The sequence below is a fragment of the Oryctolagus cuniculus genome, chromosome 8, assembly GCF_051225735.1.
Source record: "Oryctolagus cuniculus isolate XC-2025 breed Fujian yellow rabbit chromosome 8, ASM5122573v1, whole genome shotgun sequence".
In the NCBI taxonomy this organism is placed as follows: Eukaryota; Metazoa; Chordata; class Mammalia; order Lagomorpha; family Leporidae; genus Oryctolagus; species Oryctolagus cuniculus.
The window spans coordinates 22,801,956-22,821,119 of record NC_142874.1 but is presented as its reverse complement, the minus strand read 5'-3'; the positions used below and the strand labels follow the sequence as shown (position 1 = coordinate 22,821,119).

General features: G+C 40.6%; 1 long non-coding RNA gene across 7 annotated transcripts in view; it reads left to right on the top strand.

Moving 5' to 3' along the window:
* The window catches only part of LOC149124912 (uncharacterized), a 189,069-nt gene that overhangs the window by 64,319 nt on the left and 105,586 nt on the right, over positions 1–19,164 (top strand). For 4 of the 7 annotated variants that reach the window (XR_016211717.1, XR_016211719.1, XR_016211715.1 and 1 more), the window contains exon 2: positions 937–1,001. The exons of 1 other annotated variant lie outside the window; for it this stretch is intronic. This is a non-coding gene — a long non-coding RNA (uncharacterized LOC149124912). Of the gene's footprint in view, positions 1–936; positions 1,028–19,164 lie in introns of all 7 variants that reach the window. 2 more of the 7 variants (XR_016211720.1, XR_016211716.1) reach the window with 1 other exon arrangement.

The following is a 19,164-nucleotide window of genomic DNA, read 5'->3' as shown; positions in this document are numbered from 1 at the left end:
GGCCTAAGCACTTGGGCCATCCTCCATTGCCTTCCTGGGCCGCAGTAGAGAGCTGGACTGGAATAGGAGCAGCCGGGACTAGAAACCAGTGCCCATATGGGATGCTGGCATGGCACGTGCAGGATTAACCAAGTGAGCCACAATGCCGCCCCCCCCCCCATTTTTTAAGATTTATTTTATTTATTTGAAAGGCAGAGGGACACGGAGGGAGAGGTAGACATAGAGAGAGACAGTGAAATCTTATATTCTCTGGTTCACTTCCTAAATGGGTGCAGTGGCCAGGGCTGGGCTACATTGAATCCAGAAGCATGAAACTTAATCTTTGTCTCCCACATGAGTAGCAGGGGCCCAAGTGCCTGGGCCATTTTCCACTGTCTTCCTAAGTGCATTAGCAGGAAGCTGGATTCAAAGTGGAGCAGCCTGAACTCAGACCTACACTTTGATATGGAATACTATTGGTGCAGGTGGCAGCTTGTGCTGCTGTGCCACAATGCTTGTCTCCATGCATAGTTTTCTGTCGTGCACACTTTTCTTGAACTTTCTGGGCACCTTTTTTAGGAAGTCCTCAGAGGTTTTATAATTGTGCTTCATGATTCACAGGCAAAATGGAGAATCTATCTAGTTCTAAGATGAAATTTTAGAATATGGAAGTCTAGTTGAGGTGCATGATTTAAATGCAAAACGTTAAGTTAAAACTTACATATATTTTAAATGTGTTTTTAATTTTTCCTAATTGTACTATTTACAGACTATAGTGTGACATTTCATATATATTGTATACTGATTAAATTAGAGCAATCAACACTTCTTTGACACAAATTTATAATTGGAGGCTTGGAACTTCTTTCTTCTATTTGTTCATAAAATGTATCGTAGGCTCTTGTGATCTGTGGCCACCCACTCTGCTGTGTAACTCTACATTCTTTTTCTTTCCAGCTAAGTCTGATTTGGAACTTGTTATCCAGACTCCTCCTGAAGGCCTGGGAATGGTGTTGAGCAGTGTGAGTGCCAGCTCCTCTTCATGACAGTTAAGTGCTAAAATGCTTAAGGGCAAAGCCTTACATGGTGCACGCCATGATCTCAATGGCTTAGCAGAGGAAGTGAGTGTAGGTACCTGTCTTAGTATAGTAGACTGTGTGGCTTTTCAAACAGCTTGTATATTTCTTAATGTCTGAAGCCTGGGAAGTCCAAGACCAGGGTTCCAGCAGATTCAGCGTCTGGCGACAGCCCACTTCCTTATTCACAATGGCAGCTTCTTCTGGTGTTCTCATGCATTGGGAAGGCACGGGGTGTCTCTGGCGCCTCTTTTATAAGAGCACTAATTCCATTCATGAGAGCTGCACTGCATGAGCTAATCACCTCTCAAAGACCCCACCTCCTAAAATTGGGGTTAGGATTTTTTTTAAAGATTTATTTTATTTTTTACTTGAGAGAGTTACACAAAGATAGGAGAGGAAGAGAGAGAGAGAGAGAGAGAGAGGTCTTTCATCTGATGGTTCACTCCCCAGTTGGCTGCAATGGCCAGTACTGTGCTGATCCAGAGCCAGGAGCCAGGAGCTTTTTCCAGGTCTCCCACGTGGGTGCAGGGACCCAAGGACTTGGGCATCTTCTACTGCTTTCCCAGGCCATGGCAGAGAGTTGGATTGGAAATGGAGCAGCTGGGACTAGAACCGGCGACCATATGGATGCCGGCGCTTCAGGTCAGGGAATTAACTCACTGCGCCACAGTGCTGGCTCTGGGGGATAGGATTTCAACATATGCATTTTGGGAGGGGGGGACAGAAACATTTAGACCATAGCAGTGTTTACAGAGAGAGCTGAGACATACACATCAAACTGGTTAATAGTTGGTGTAGAATGGGCCGTGAAAACGTTTGTGGGAAAATGGGTTGAAAAGATAAATTCATTTTGGTGAAAAATTTTTGAAGTAATTCTTCATAATACATATTTTCCTTGAACTTTTTGAAGACCCCCCGTCATTGCATGGATTTCAAGTTTTTTCTTGTCATAATATAAACTTATCTTTTAATTCTGCTTTTCCATGAATTTTTTGAAGTTCCCTTGAATGGAGATAAGGAATATACCAATATTTATTGTACTGTTATTTAGGTATTTGTGTGTATGTGTATTTGAGCTTTTTAAAAATAAAAAAAAATACTTTCTGTGGGAACTATTGTTAGAAAGTATTATTTTTCTGTCCACTTTTTTTTTATTTTTATTATTTTTTTAATTTTTTGACAGGCAGAGTGGACAGTGAGAGAGAGAGACAGAGAGAAAGGTCTTCCTTTGCCGTTGGTTCACCCTCCAATGGCCGCCGCGGCCGGCGCGCTGCGGCTGGCGCACTGCGCTGATCCGATGGCAGGAGCCAGGAGCCAGGTGCTTTCATTTTTTGTGTTTCTTTGTCTCCCTGCATCCGGTTACTCTGGGAAGGGAATGTTCTGCTTTGCCGTGCTAGTTTTATCCACTGTGCGGAGTTGAAGTGTGAGGACTTTGACTCTGTTTCTCAGCAGGGGATCAGAATGGTTCCCAGAGAGCAAGCTTGGATTCCTAGGATACAGTGTCCTTTGGCATTCTTCTTGGAGTGATATGTGATGAGACAGCAAGGGACTTCTAGAAGGTCTCGGTTCTTATTCCCTGTAGCTGCAAGCGTGGGTTCCAGAAGGCCAGTGAAGAAATGTGGTAAATACATGGCTCATTCCTTATGGTTCAGGAAAAGGCTTCAAAGATCCCGGGGCTGTGTGGGAGAGAACTACCTTGAGACTTTTTACATGCAGGTCTGTTAAAGCCATCACGTCAGTGTGTTTTATAGCATGGTATCTGCCTCGTGTTGTTCACGGATTTTGGCAGTCTGGGCATGGTAGCCGTCCATTGTGAACCACTTGCAAGGGCTGTTCTTGGGTGTCTTCCACACAGGAAAAGATGGGAGGGAGAAAGGAAGGGGCGATTCAGTGTCCAATAAATAAATTTTATTTCTTCAAAGATAAGATAGAACTTGAGTTACAACTTATAATTGTCACATACCTTGTGAAAAAGTGACTGGTACACAACAGACATTATTATTAAACAATTGTTAGATGGAGGAGGAGAAGGTGGGATACTATGAGATTCTTTGAAATGGAGCTTTAAATTAAAAGTGCAGACACATTTAATGGATGACATTAATTGAAGACCTGCTATGTGCTTCTTTTAGTAAAATTACCTGGTGTTTCATACTATTATTTTTTCTTCACAAATTCAAGAATATTTTAATGACTCTAATAATCTTTTTAATGTTTCTGTAAGGGGACGAGGTCCATATTTTATGTTTGGGGGATTAGAATTCTGGTAAGGGACTTTGTCTTCCAGTTTTTCCTCGCTGTAAGAGCAGTGACACAGCAGAATAACAATTGATGATGATTTGGAGGGGGCAGATTAAATCTGCTGTCATTGAACAAATATGTATGAGCACCCACTGTGTATCAGGCACTGTGCCAAGGCAGATAAAAACACCAGTGGTGGCATTCCATAGAGTCTGCTGAGTGACTGTCAGTGACACAAGAACACATGCTTGGAGGAACTTGACTGTTTCCCGCTGTGATGGTCTCTGTGGATGGACACTACTCTCTTTTTATGGTAAACTCATGGACAAAAAAGCTCTAAACAATCCCTTCTGGGACTATTCCAATTTTGTCTCATATGATTGATTGGGGGAAATGAATTCCATGTGTTCAGTAAAATTCCTGAGCTACCTCCTTTCTGGCTCATTGATAGTATTTTGGGATTTAGTATCTGTGTTTATGGTCAACAAATGTATAATTTTTGTGACTTTTATGTCTTGTTAACACAGGCACCTCTTCAACTATTCTGAATTTCAGATGTGAAAATCTCTGGCCTCATAGTCCATGGTAATTTTCTTCTTCAACTTTTGTAGCAGAGGTTGACAATCATGTATACTGTCAGTTTTCCTTCCCAATTCTGTTTCCTATGGAAAACTCCCATTAGGAATTAGATGAGAGAAACCTCTCTTTCTTTAAATGCAATATGTAATTGTTTAGAATTGCCCTTGAGAAGTTCTAGATGACCCCTAGGGCTAAAGCATCAGTTGTGGAGATTAGCTAGTGGCATCCTTTTGAAAGATTACCTATGGTTACAGAGCTATGACTATCCTATGGGATTCTATACCATTGATTATTTTAATTTCAATGCCATTGATCAATTTAGTTTTTTTAAAAAAATTTTTTAACTTTTATTTAATGAATATAAATTTCCAAAGTACAGCTTATGGATTACAATGGCTCCCCCCGCCCATGACTTTCCTCCCACCCACAACTCTCCTCCTTCCCGCTCTTTCTCTCCTTCCATTCATATCAAGATTCATTTTCAATTTTCTTTATATACAGAAGATCAGTTTAGTATACATTAAGTAAAGATTTCAACAGTTTGAACCCACACAGAAACATAAAGTGAAAAATACTGTTTGAGTACACGTTATAGCATTAAATCTCAATGTATAGCACATTCAGGACAGAGATCTTACATGAGGAGAGAGTGCACAGTGACTCCTGTTGTTGACTTTACAAATTGACACTCCTGTTTATGGCATCAGTAATCACCCTAGGCTCCAGTCATGAGTTTCCAAGGTTATGGAAGCCTTTTGAGTTCACCGACTCTGATCATATTTAGACAAGGTCATAGTCAAAGTGGAAGTTCTCTCCTCCCTTCAGAGAAAGGTACCTCCTTCTTTGAAGACCTGTTCTTTCCACTGGGATCTCACTTGCGGAGATCTTTCATTTAGGTGTTTGTTTGTTTTTTTTTTTTTTTTTTTTTTTTGCCAAAGTGTCTTGGCTTTCCATGCCTGAAATACTCTCATGGGCTTTTCAGCCAGATCCGAATGCCTTTATGGCTGATTCTGAGGCCAGAGTGCTGTTTAGGACATCCGCCATTTTATCAGTCTGCTGTGCATCTCGCTTCCCATGTTGGATCGTTCTCCCCTTTTTTATTCTATCGGTTAGTATTAGCAGACACTATTCTTGTTTATGTGATCCCTTTGGCTCTTAGTCCTACCATTATGATAATTGTGAACAGAAATTGATCACTTGGACTAGTGAGATGGCATTGGTACATGCCACCTTGATGGGATTAAATTGGAATCCCCTGGTATGTTTCTAACTCTACCGTTTGGGGCAAGTCAGCTTGAGCATGTCCCAAATTGTACATCTCTTCCCTCTCTTATTCCCACTCTTATATTTAACAGGGATAACTTTTCAGTTAAATTTCAACACTTAAGGATAACTGTCTATTAATTACAGAATTATACCAATAGTGTTAAGTAGAACAGACAAAAAAAATACTAGGAGGGATAACGTATTAAGTTGTTCATTAACAGTAAGGGTGTGGCAGATCAAGACACCATTTCTCATAGTGTCCATTTCACTTCAACAGGTTTCCTTTTTGGTGTTCAGTCAGTTGTCACCAATCAGGGAGAACATATGATATTTGTCCCTTTGGGACTGGCTTATTTCACTCAGCATGATATGTTCCAGATTCCTCCATTTTGTTGCAAATGTACGGATGGATTTCATTGATTTTACTGCTGTATAGTATTCTAAAGAGTACATATCCCATAATTTCTTTATCCAGTCTACCGTTGATGGGCATTTAGGTTGGTTCCAGGTCTTAGCTGTTGTGAATTGAGCTGCAATAAACATTAGGGTGCAGACCGCTTTTTTGTTTGCCAATTTAATTTCCTTTGGGTAAATTCCAAGTAGTGGGATGGCTGTGTTGAATGGTAGGGTTATCTTCAGGTTTCTGAGGAATCTCCAAACTGACTTCCATAGTGGTTTGACCAGTTTGCATTCCCACCAACAGTGGGTTAGTGTCCCTTTTTCCCCACATCCTCTCCAGCATCTGTTGTTGTTAGATTTCTGAATGTGAGCCATTCTAACCGGGGTGAGTTGGAACCTCCTTGTGGTTTTGATTTGCATTTCCCTGATTGCTAGTGATCTTGGACATTTTTTCATGTGTCTCTTTGCCATTTGGATTTCCTCTTTTGAAAAATGTCTATTGAGGTCAATGGCCCATCTCTTAAGTGTGTTGTTTGTTTTGTTGTTGTGGAGTTTCTTTATCTCTTTGTAGATTCTGGTTATTAACCCTTTATCTCTTGCATAGTTTGCAAATATTTTTCCCATTCTGTCGGTTGTCTCTTCAGTCTCCTGACTGTTTCTTTTACAGTACAGAAACTTCTCAATTTGATGCAATCCCAATAGTTGATTTTGGCTTTGACTACCTGTGCCTCCTGGATCTTTGCCAGAAACTCTTTGCCTGTGCCAATATCTTGAAGGGTTTCTCCAATGTTCTCTAATAATTTGATGGTGTCAGGTCATAGATTTAGGTCTTTAATCCATGTTGAGTGGATTTTTGTGTAAGGTGTAAGGTAGGGGTCTTGCTTCATGATTCTGCATGTGGAAATCCAGTTTTCCCAGCACCATTTATTGAATAGACTGTCCTTGCTCCAGGAATTGGTTTTAGATCCTTGGTCAAATATAAGTTGGCTGTAGATGTTTAGGTTGATTTCTGGTGTTTCAATTCTGTTCCATTGGTCTATCCATCTGTTTCTGTACCAGTACCATGCTGTTTTGATTACAACTGCCCTGTAGTATGTCCTGAAATCTGGTATTGTGATGCCTCCAGCTTTGTTTTTGTTGTACAAGATTGCTTTAGTTATTCGAGGTCTCTTGTGCCTCCATATAAATTTCAGCATCATTTTTTCTAGATCTGAGAAGAATGTCTTTGGTATCTTGATTGGGATTGCATTGGATCTATAAATTGCTTTTGGGAGAATGGACATTTTGATGATGTTGATTCTTCCAATCCATGAGCATGGAAGATTTTTCCATTTTTTGATATCCTCTTCTATTTCTTTCTTTAAGGTTTTGGAATTCTCATCGTAGAGATCTTTAACGTCCTTGGTTAAGTTTATTCCAAGGTATTTGATTGTTTTTGTAGCTATTGTGAATGGGATTGATCTTAGCAGTTCTTCCTCAGCCATGGCATTGCTTGTGTATACAAAGGCTGTTCATTTTTGCGCATTGACTTTATATCTTGCCACTTTACCAAACTCCTCTATGAGTTCCAGTAGTCTCATAGTAGAGTTCTTTGGATCCCCTAAGTAAAGAATCATATCATCTGCAAAGAGGGATAGTTTGAGTTCTTCCTTCCCAATTTGTATCCCTTTAATTTCTTTTTCTTGCCTGATGGCTCTGGCTAAAAATTTCAGAACTATGTTAAATAACAGTGGTTAGAGTGGGCATCCCAGTCTGGTAATAGATCTCAATGGAAATGCTTCCAACTTTTCCCCATTCAATAGGATGTTGGCTGTGGGTTTGTCATAGATTGCTTTGATTATATTGAGGAATGTTCCTTCTATACCCAATTTGCTTAGAGTTTTTATCATGAACGGGTATTGAATTTTATCAAATGCTTTCTGTGCATCTATTGAGATAATCATATGGTTTTTCTTCTGCAGTCTGTTAATATGGTGTATCACATTGATTGATTTGCGAATGTTGAACCATCCCTGCATACCAGGGATAAATCCCACTTGGTCTGGGTGGATGATTTTTCTGATGTGTTGTTGTATTCTATTGGCGAGAATTTTATTGAGGATTTTTTGCATCTATGTTCATTAAGGATATTGGTCTGTAATTTTCTTTCAGTGCTACATCTTTCTGTAGCTTAGCAATTAAGGTGATGCTGGCTTCATAGAAAGAATTTGGGAGGATTCGTTCTTTTTCAGTTGTTCTGAATAGTTTGAGAAGAATTGGAGTTAGTTGTTCTTTAAAAGTCTGGAAGAATTCAGCAGTGAATCCATCTGGTCCTGGGATTTTCTTTGTTGGGAGGGCCTTTATTACTGATTCAGTTTCTTACTTGGTTATGGGTCTGTTTATGTTTTCTATGTCTTCCTGGTTCAATTTAGGTAGGTTGCATGTGTCCAGGAATCTATCCATTTCTGATAGATTTCCATGTTTGCTGGCATACAACTCTTTGTAGTAATTTCTTTTTTTTTTTTTTGACAGGCAGAGTGGACAGTGAGAGAGAGAGACAGAGAGACAGAGAGAAAGGTCTTCCTTTGCCGTTGGTTCACCCTCCAATGGCTGCTGTGGCCAGCATGCTGTGGCTGGCGCACTGCGCTGATCTGAAGGCAGAAACCAGGTGCTTATCCTGGTCTTCCATGGGGTGCAGGGCCCAAGCACTTGGGCCATCCTCTACTGCACTCCCGGGCCACAGCAGAGAGCTGGCTTGGAAGAGGGGCAACCAGGACAGAATCCGGTGTCCCGACCGGGACTAGAACCCGATGTGCCAGCGCTGCTAGGCAGAGGATTAGCCTAGTGAGCCACAGTGCTGGCCTGTAGTCATTTCTAATGACTCTATTTATTTCTATGGTGTCTATTGTTACATTCCCCTTTTCATCTCTGATTTTACTGATTTGGGGCTTTTCTTTTTTTAGTTAGTTGGGCCAATGGTATGTCAATTTTATTTATTTTTTCAAAAAACCAGCTCTTCGTTTTGCTGATCTTTTGTAATTTTTTTTTTTGGATTTAATTCTGTTGATAATTTCTCTAATTTTAATTATTTCTCTTCTACTAGATTTGGGTGTTGTTTGCTGTATGTTTTTCTAGATCCTTAAGATGCACTGATAGCTCATTTGTTTGGTGCCTTTCCAGTTTCTTGAGGTAGGCACCTATTGCTCTAAATTTTCCTCTCAACAGTGCTTTTGCTGTATCCCATAAATTTTTGTGTTGTTATCCTCATTTACTTCCAGAAAGTTTTTGATTCTCCCCCCCCCCGTTTTTTTTGACAGGCAGAGTGGACAGTGAGAGAGAGAGACAGAGAGAAAAGTCTTCCTTTTTCCGTTGGTTCACCCTCCAATGGCTGCTGTGGCCGGCGTGCTGCGGCCGGCGCACTGTGCCGATCCAATTGCAGGAGCCAGGTACTTATCCTGGTCTCCCACGAGGTGCAGGGCCCAAGCACTTGGGCCTTCCTCCACTACACTCCAGGGCCACAGCAGAGAGCTGGCCTGGAAGAGGTGCAACTGGGACAGAATCTGGTACCCAGACCGGGACTAGAACCCAGTGTGCTGGCGCCACAAGGCGGAGGATTAGCCTAGTGCGTCACGGCGCCGGCCAGTTTCTCTTTTGATTTCTTCTATGACCCAGTGTTCATTCAGTAGTGTGTTCTTCAGTCTCCATGTGTTTGCATACACGCTAGGGATTACTGAGTTGCTAATTTCCAGCTTCATTCCACTGTGGTCTGAGAAGTGCATGGTATGATTTCAATTCTTTTAAATTTGCTGAGACTTGCCTTATAGCTGATTATGTGGTCAGTCCCAGAGTAGGTTCCATATATTGCTGAGAAGAATGTGTATGCTTTAAGTTTAGGATGCAAAGTTCTATAGATATCTGTTAGATCCATTTGGACTACAGTGTCAGTTAAATCTGCTGTTTCATTTTTGTTCTTCTGTCTGGTTGATCTGTCTATTGCTAAATATGGAGTATTGAAGTCCCTCAGTACTATTGTATTGGAGTCTTAGTCTCCTTTAAGTTCCTTAACATGCATTTTAAATAATCTGGTGCTCTGTAATTAGGTGCATATACATTTATAATAGTTACATCTTCCTGTTGAATTGATCCCTTAATTATTATATAGTGTCCCTCTTTGTCTCTCTTAACAGTTTTAGTGTTAAAGTTTATTTTGTCTGATATTAAGGAAGCTACACCAGCTCTTTTTTTTTTTCATTTCTGTTGGCATGGAATATCTTTTTCCAACCTTTCACTTTCAGTCTGCATGCATCTTTGTTGGAAAGATGTGTTTCTTGTAAGCAGCAAATAGATGGGTTTTGGTTTTTAATCCATTCAGACAGTCTGTGTCTTTTAATTGGAGAGTTGAGGCCATTTACATTCAGTATGACTATTGATAAGTAGAGACTTTGCCCTGCTATTTTTCCAAAGGTATTTCTTCTATCTCTTCATCTTCAAAATCTTGTATTGGAGTGTCATGTTCATTTGGTAGCATCATGCTGTCTTCCTTTTTCTTGTTTCCTCGGTTTCTGTGTTTGTTGTTTGGGATTGTGGCGACATTCTTTGGTTTCTTCTTTTTTTTCACTCTGGTGGCTTGTCTCATTATACTATGACTCTAGATTAAGTGGACTGTCTGCTTTTGGTGACTCTCTAGAGGCTTGTGGTGGGTGTGGCCAGAGAGCTCTGTTCAGTTTTTCAGGGTTAAGGGTGTGCCAAAGGTGACACACCCAGGTTTGGCATGGTAAATCTTCTTTCTCTCTCTCCCTCTCTCTCTCTCTCCCTTTTTTTCTGTTATTCAGAAGGGAGGTAAATCTGCTCCGCTGTGCTCTTCTCCTTGATGGCAATCAGTGCCTGAGCACTAGCCCCAGTGGGTATGTTTGTCTGCTCTCTCCCAAGAACCACACAAAGGATATGTGCAGTCCTCAGTGTAAGCTCAGATTCCCCTGCAATGTCTCTCACTGAGACTACTCATGTCTCAGCCATACCGTGGATTCTCCCACACACCCACAGTTTTTTTTTGTTTCTTCCCAGTCCCAGTTCATAAGCTCACACATTCACAAGGTCTTAGTCTCCTGTTGTTTCTCCCCACCAGAGTCAGGTTTTTCTGCTTGGCTGAGGGCAGGTGCAGCCCTGAGCTGGTGCAGCTGTTATATATGTCCAAAATGACGCCTGCTCCATTGTCACGCACACCTTTGTAAGGTGTGTAGAGGGAGAGAATCATGTCTGTACCGGTCCATTTTATTTTTTTTCTCCTCTATTTAGGCTGGTGTACTTTCCTTCATGGGACTTCCAGCCTCGTTCCCTCTAGGCTCTTCCTGCTGCTTTTCCTCCAGTGTTTTGGGCTACTACTGTTACGCCTCACCCCCCTTTCCAGCCCTGGAGCGGAAATTCTCTCAGGAGCTGGGCTCCCGAGCCATGGGTGCCCGTGCCCTCCATGTAGGTCCACCATGTTCCTCTAATTCCGGAAGAGTTTCCTCTGCAGTTTTTTCCCTAATTCTTCCCTGAGACAACAGTATCTCCACTTGTATTAAACTATCTTTTCCTGGAGTATCAGTGAGCTCCCTCCCTATTCCACCATCTTGGAGTCCTTCTCATGTTTATCCGTAGTTAAAACATCTTAAATCCTATCTTCTAGGTTTTTAAATAGAGAAATATACCATACAATAACATTACTAGTAACCCCAGTATGCATTGGTACCCCAGAATTTCTTATTCCCATATAGCTACAACTTACTACTTGCTAATAAACCTTTTCCTATCCTTTCTTTCTCCCCTTTCCCCAAACCCACTGCACCTTCTGGTGACGCCTATTATACTTTTAAGTTCTGTGAGATCACTTTTTTTAGACTCATATTTGAGCGAGATTATTATTTGATAATTATCTTTCTGTGCTTGGCTTATTTTACTTAACATAATGACACCCAGTTCCATTCATGCTGTTGCAAGTGACAAGATTTCATCCTTTTTTATGAAGGAGTAGTATTCCATTGTGTGCACACACAGTTTTTTAGTACAATCATCAGTAGTCAGACCATTTCCATTTCTTGGCAATTATGAATAGTGCTGCAATAAACATGAAACTAGAAGTCTATTCCAGAGACTGATTTTGTTTCCCTGGGGCATATACCCAGTAGTGGAATTGCTGGAATTTATGATAGTTCTTTTGTCATTTTGGTAATAATCTCACTGGAGTGAGGTGGTGTCTCATTATGGTTTTCATTTGCATTCCCCTGATGATTAGTATTGTAAATATTTTTTTTCATGTACCTGTTGGGCACTTTTATGTCTCCTTTTCAGAAATATTTGTTTAAATTTACTGCACATTTTAAAATTAGATTTAGTTTTGCTATGGAGTTGCTTAAGTTTCATATATATAACATATGTATATTATATATATGCTATTGAGTTGAGTTCCTTATATATTCAGGATGTTAATGCCTGGTCCAAAGTATAGGTGGCCCATATTTTCCTTTTTTAAAAAAAAGATTTATTTATTTGAAAGACAGAGTGAGAGAGAGAGGGAGAGAGAGAGATCTTCCATCTGCTGATTTCGTCCCCAGATGGCTGCAAGGTCTAGGGCTGGACCAGGCCGAAGTCAGGAGCCAGGAACTTCATCTGCATCTCTCATGTGGGTAGCAGGGGCCCAAACACTTAGGCCATCCTCTGCTTTTTTTTTTCAGGCCACTAGTAGGGAGCTGGGTTTGAAGTGGGAACAGCTGGGACCCAAATTGGTGCCCATGTGGGGTGCTGGCAACACAGGTGACAGCTGTACTTGTGACACCATAAGGCTGGCCTCTACACAGTTTCTTCCTTTCTGTAGATTGTCTCTTCACTGTATTGTTTCCTTTGTTGTGCCAAAGCTCTTTAGTTTGGTGAAATCCCATTTATCTTATTTTTGCTTTTGTTTTTTGTTAAAAAAAATCCTTGCCAATTTACAAGTTCCTAAAATGTTTCCCCATGTGCTCTTGCAAAAATTTCAGTTTCGTGTATTATATTTAGATCTTTAATCCATTTTGAATTGACTTTTATAATGGGTGAAAGATAGGGATTTACTTTCTGCACGTGGATATCCTCTAATGTTTAACATGAAAAATATACTATCTAGTGTTATCAGGGCCTGAAGTGTCATAATTCATTAACTTGCCTTAGGTGTCCAAGGAATACCTTTTTTCAGGGTACAGAGTTTTAAGGAAATAAAATATTCATCTAGGTATTTCTAGGGGCAAACACATTTCTGATTTTCTCCCACAGAGAGATTGATTAGTGTGTTGAAGTTAATATCAATACTTATGTAAAAAAGTTTAGGAGGCACCAAGATGGTGGAATAAGGAGGGAGCTTACCGCTCTAGACTAGGGGAAGGTACTTAAAATAGTGTGGAGAGACTGCAATCTCAGGGAAGAGGTAGGGAGAAGATGGTAGAGGAAACTCCGCACAAATTAGAGGGACACGGTGGGTCTACATGGAGGGTGTGGACATGCACAACTCAGGACCACAACAGCTGAGAGCCCCAGCACCAGCTTTGGAGAGTGAGGTGAGACCAGTCAGAAGCAGCTCAAGCCACTGGCGATAAAGCTGTGGGAGGAGCCTGGCATGAGTCTGGCTTGGAGCCCTGTGGGAGACAGTACACCTGCCAAACTAGAGGAAAAAAGGGGGCACATTTCTCTCTCCCTGACCACCTGGCACCAGTGTCCTGTAACTAACAGAGATTGGGCAGGTCCCATTTGGACATATGTAACAGCTGTGCCAGTTAGTGTCCATGCCCCCAGCTACCAGCCAGGAGGAGACACCTGAATCTGGCTGGGGGAATTGACTGGGGGCTGGGTGCTTGTGCTACAGTTGCAGAACTTCTCACCATTGCATGGAACTTTATCTAGGATAGAGCACAAGCCAGGCCATAAAGCAAGTCTCAGCAGATTCAAAGGAGTTGAAATCATACCATGCATCTTCTCTGACCACAGTGGAGTGAAGCTGGAGATCAACAACGTGAGAGTGTCTAGAGCATATCAAACCATGGAGCCTCAGCAACACACTCCTGCATGAACAGTGGGTCACAGGAGAAGCCAGAAGAGAAGTCAAAACACTGTTGAGGAACAGTTTTTTTAATACTATTTGTTGAGATCTTTAGTTAATCTTCTGTGTATAAAGTTAATTGAAAATAGATCTTAGTAAAAAATAAGAATGGGAACTGCAAAAGGAAGAGGAAGAAGGTTGGGAGTAGGGCTGAGAGGGTGGGTACAGTGGGAAGAATTGCTATCACTCTGTTCCTAAAGGTGTATTTATGAAATGCACAAAGTTTGTATACCATCAATAAATGGTTTCTGGGGAAAAAAAACAAAAATAAGTTTAAATAATTTTCTAGCCTTTAATAGAAAAACTAATCCCTTTTAAAAATGGCTTCTTTGCAGAGAAACATAATAAAGGTATAACATTTAATTTTATTAATTAAATTGTGTACATATAAGAGAAACACATTTTTTAACTTTTATTTAGTAAATATAAATTTCCAAAGTACAGTTTATGGATTACAATGGCTCCCCCCCCCCATAACTTCCTTCCCATTCACACCCCTCCCATCTCCTGCTAACTCTCCCATTCCATCATTCCATTCACATCAAGATTCACTTTCTTCTTCTTTTTTTTTGACAGGCAGAGTGGACAGTGAGAGAGAGAGACAGAGAGAAAGGTCTTCCTTTTGCCGTTGGTTCACCCTCCAGTGGCCGCCACGGCTGATCTGAAGGCAGGAACCAGGTGTTTCTCCTGGTCTCCCATGGGGTGTAGGGCCCAAGCACTTGGGCCATCTTCCACTGCACTCCCTGGCCACAGCAGAGAGCTGGCCTGGAAGAGGGGCAACTGGGACAGAATCCGGAGCCCCAACCAGGACTTGAACCCGGTGTACTGGTGCCACAAGGAACAGGATTAGCCTGTTAAACCATGGCGCTGGGCAAGATTCATTTTCAATTATCCTTATATACAGAGGATCAAATTAGTATATATTAAGTAAAGATTTCATCAGTTTGCACCCACATAGAACATACAGTGTAAAATACTGTTTCATTATTAGTTATAGCATTACTTCACATTGGACAACACATTAAGGACAGAGATCCCACATGAGGAGTAAGTATACAGTGACCCTGTTGTTGACTTAACAATTTGACACTCTTGTTTATGGCGTCAGTAATCTCCCTAGGCTCTAGTCATGAGTTGCCAAGGCTATGGAAGCCTTTTGAGTTCGCTGACTTCGATCTTATTTAGACAAGGTCATAGTCAAAGTGGAAGGTCCCTCCTCCCTTCAGAGAAAGGTACCTCCTTCTTTGATGGCCCCCGTTCTTTTTACTGGGATCTCACTCGCAGAGATCTATCATTTAGATGTTTTGTTTTTTTTTTTTTTTTTTTTTTTTTTTTGTTTTTTTTTGCCAGAGTGTCTTGGCTTTCCATGCCTAAAATACTCTCATGGGCTCTTCAGCCAGATCCAAATGCCTTAAGGGCTAATTCTGAGGCCAGAGCGCTGTTTAGGGCATCCGATATTTTATGAGTCTGCTGCGTATCCCGCTTCCCATGTTCGATCGTTCTCTCCCTTTTTTATTCTATCACTTAGTATTCGCAGACACTAGTCTTGTTTGTGTGATCCGTTTGACTCTTAGACTTATCAGTGTGATCAATTGTGAACAGAAATTTATCACTTGGACTAGTGAGATGTCATTGGTACATGCAATCTTGATGGGATTGTATTGGAATCCCCTGGCACATTTCTAACTCCACCATTTGGAGCAAGTCCGATTGCACGTGTCCCAAATTGTACATCTCCTCCCTCTCTTATTCCCACTCTTATATCCAACAGGGATCACTTTTCAGTTAAATCCAAATACTCAAGAATAATTGTGTGTTAATTAAAGAGTTCAACCAATAGTATTAAGTAGGACAAAAAAATACTAAAAGGGATAAAGTATTAAGTTATTCCTCGACAGTCAGGACAAGGGCTGATCAAGTCACGGTTTCTCATAGTGTCCATTTCACTTCAACAGGTTTCCTTTTTGGTGGTAGGTCAGTTGTCACCGATCAGGGAGAACATATGATATTTGTCCCTTTGGGACTGGCTTATTTCACTCAGCATGATGTGTTCCAGATTCCTCCATTTTGTTGCAGATGACCAGATTTCATTGTTTCTGACTGCTGTGTAGTATTCCATAGAGTACATGTCCCATAATTTCTTTATCCAGTCTACTGTTGCTGGGCATTTGGGCTGATTCCAGGTCTCAGCTATTGTGAATTGAGCTGCAATAAACATTAGGGTGCAGACTGCTTTTTTATTTGCCAATTTAATTTCCTTTGGGTAAATTCCAAGTAGTGGGATGGCTGAGTTGTATGGTAGAGTTATATTCAGGTTTCTGAGGAATCTCCAGACTGACTTCCATAGTGGCTTGACCAGTTTGCATTCCCACCAACAGTGGGTTAGTGTCCCTTTTTCCCCACATCCTTGCCAGCATCTGTTGTTGGTAGATTTCTGTATGTAAGCCATTCTAACCCGGGTGAGGTGAAACCTCATTGTGGTTTTGATTTGCATTTCCCTGATGGCTAGTGATCCTGAACATTTTTTCATGTGCCTGTTGGCCATTTGGATTTCCTCTTTTGAAAAATGTCTGTGTAAGTCCTTTGCCCATCTCTTAAGTGGGTTGTTTGTTCTGATGTTGTGGAGTTTCTTGATTTCTTTGTAGATTCTGGTTATTAACCCTTTGTGTTGCGTAGTTTGCAGATATTTTTTCCCATTCTGTCAGTTGTCTCTTCATTTTCCTGACTGTTTTGCAGTACAGAAACTTCTCAATTTGATGCAATCCCAAATGTTAATTTTGGTTTTGACTGCCTGTGCTTCCGGGGTCTTTTCCAAGAAGTCTTTGCTGGTGCCTATATCTTGCAGGGGAGAAACACATTTTTTATAAGGAAAATCAGGTAAGTTTCAAAATGAGTGGATATTTACTAATGTCCCTGTCCTTTAAATTTATTGTCATTTTGCTGGTGATTAGTACCATATCTTTATTTGTCTCAAAATTATATTCATTAAGCATTAAAATTGCCTCTAAAAGCAAGACCTTACTCACATTTTAAACTGTTCTTCTCCAGGACACCTAATATTAGACAGTAAACAACATAGCTTAGCAGTCCGCGGTAGAGGAGTCTAGCCAAAACAACTCAGCAAAGTCGTGTCTTCTTGGATCTTTAGTGTTCTCTTTAAGACATATCTAGGTTTCCTAGTAGGCTAAGGCCCCGGCATCCAGATGGGTGCAGTTTCAAATTCTGGCTGCTCCACTTCCTATCCAGCTCTCTGCTCTGGTCTGGGAAAGCAGCAGAAGATGGCCGAAGGGCTTGGGCCCCGGGCCCATGTGGAAGATCCAGAAGAAGCTCCTGGCTCCTGGCTTTGGTTTGGCCCAGCCCCAGGCTGTTATGGGCATTTAGGGAGTGAACCAGCAGATGGAAGATGTCTCCCTGTTTCTCTCCCTCTGTCTCTCTGCCTTTCAAATAAATTGCACAAATAATACATATGTAAATACACTGATTCAAACTCATCTTTTGATTTCTTTGAATTTTTGTTTTGCATTTGATGCCAAATGACTATTTTAAGTATTGATTTATTAGGGCGGAGACTAATAAAGTGAAGGTAGAAACTAATCATTTCATTATAGAGCACTGGATCATTGGATGTAAACTAGACCACTCCTAGCAGACAATGACAGTTGACCTCATCCACGGCCTAGTGGAATTAAGTGGTTCAGTTTTGTTTTTATAGGTAAACTATGCAGGGCACTCAGAAAATTACTGGCTAATCTTCCTTTTCTCTTTTGTTTCCTGTTCCTCTCTACTGTGTCACTTTATCTCCATCTCTATCTTTACTTCTCTTTTCCCCTTACATTACCTTATTTTTTCCTCCACTCCTGCATTTGCTTTCTCTGTGATGATATAATTTTTTGAAGAGTGGATTTTAAATGTTCTCATCACAATCCATGTGATGAATATAGTAATTAGCCTGATTTTATCATCCCATAATTTATACATGTATGAAAACATATCCAATGTTTGTCCATTAAAAATAAAATTTATAATAAATATTAAGTCACATTCCCTCCATGTTTTTCTGTTTTTGCTTTTTGCCTAACCCCATTTGTGGACAAGGTCATACTGACCCACTTCTGTGGAGAAGGGATGTGATAAGAAAGAAAACTCCTGGCTTTCAGTTTCAATGGCAGATACTAAGGAGGAATTGTGCCTAAATTTGAGAGGAAAGAAGAGGAGTGGGAGGAAAACTCACTTGACAATGGCATGGAGTATGCCAGTACTCCAGAGTATAGATGCACATTAAAGAATTATAATCAAGTAAACAACCACAGACCCATCATTCAGTTTAAGAAAAAATAATTCCAGGACTTTGAAAATTACCAAAATATCCTTTCCTCAGTCATTCCTGGAAAAATAATTTCGTATGAATCATTTTTATGTCTTCCTTCTTATTGTGATGAACAGAGATGTGCATGTGTAGCCCCAAATACACTGCTTAATTAGGCCAGTTTTTGAACATTCTTAATTTGACCCAATGGACTCTGCATAAAAATTCCCTTGGTTTGAGATCCTGCTTCAGTACACTACTAGGGTGTGCACTAATTTTTTGTCATCTGTAAAATGGAAACAATGACTGTATTACCACACAGCATTGCTATGGGGTTAGATTATATGTATGGTGCCCAGACGAGCACTTGGTAACATAGATTTTATTATTATTACTGCTACTATTGCATTCTTCAGTTACTCAGTGCCCAATATTGTGTCGATACATGTAGCAGTAGTTTGTTTTCACTGCTGTATAATATTCTATTAAATGTATATGCCACAATTGATGTAGTCTTTTAATGCTGATGGAAGTTTGATATATACAGATTTTGGCTATTATGAATGTTACTTATATATAAGAGAATTTCTGTAAAGATTTGTTGTGTAACGATGAGTTTCTCTAGGTTTTTAGGATATATTCCTAAGAGTGGAATGGCAGGATTGTAGGGTATGTGCACATTCAACTTGATTAGGTAATGCCACATCATTTTCTAAAATACTTTTTGACAATTTATCCTCCCACTAAAGTGCCTAAGAGTTGTTCCGTATCCTTACCAACACTTGGTATTGTTTTACCAATCTTGTGGGTGTGACATGCTATCTCTTTTGGATTTTAATTTCATTTCTTTGATTATGATTGAGGTTGAGTCATGGGAGTTGTTTACATTGTGTAGATATTAATCTTTCCTTGGTTACTGTTGTGGACTGCATGTTTGTGTTTCCCCAAAATTAATATGTTGAAACTCTGTTCCCTAGTGGGATGGTATTAGGAGATAGAGTTTGGGGGAGATAATTGGGTTGAGGTGAGGTCATGACTGTCACTCCCATGGTGGGCTAGCATCCTTGGAAGAGTCTAGCGTTCGCCCTTTGTGTTGTACAACAAGAAGGCAAGGTTTGCCAAGCAGTGTCCTCACCAGACACTGAGCATGCCAGCACCTTCATCTTGGATTTCTTGGCCTCCAGAACTGTGAGAAATAAATGTTTGCTACTGAGGCCACCAAGTCTGTGGTT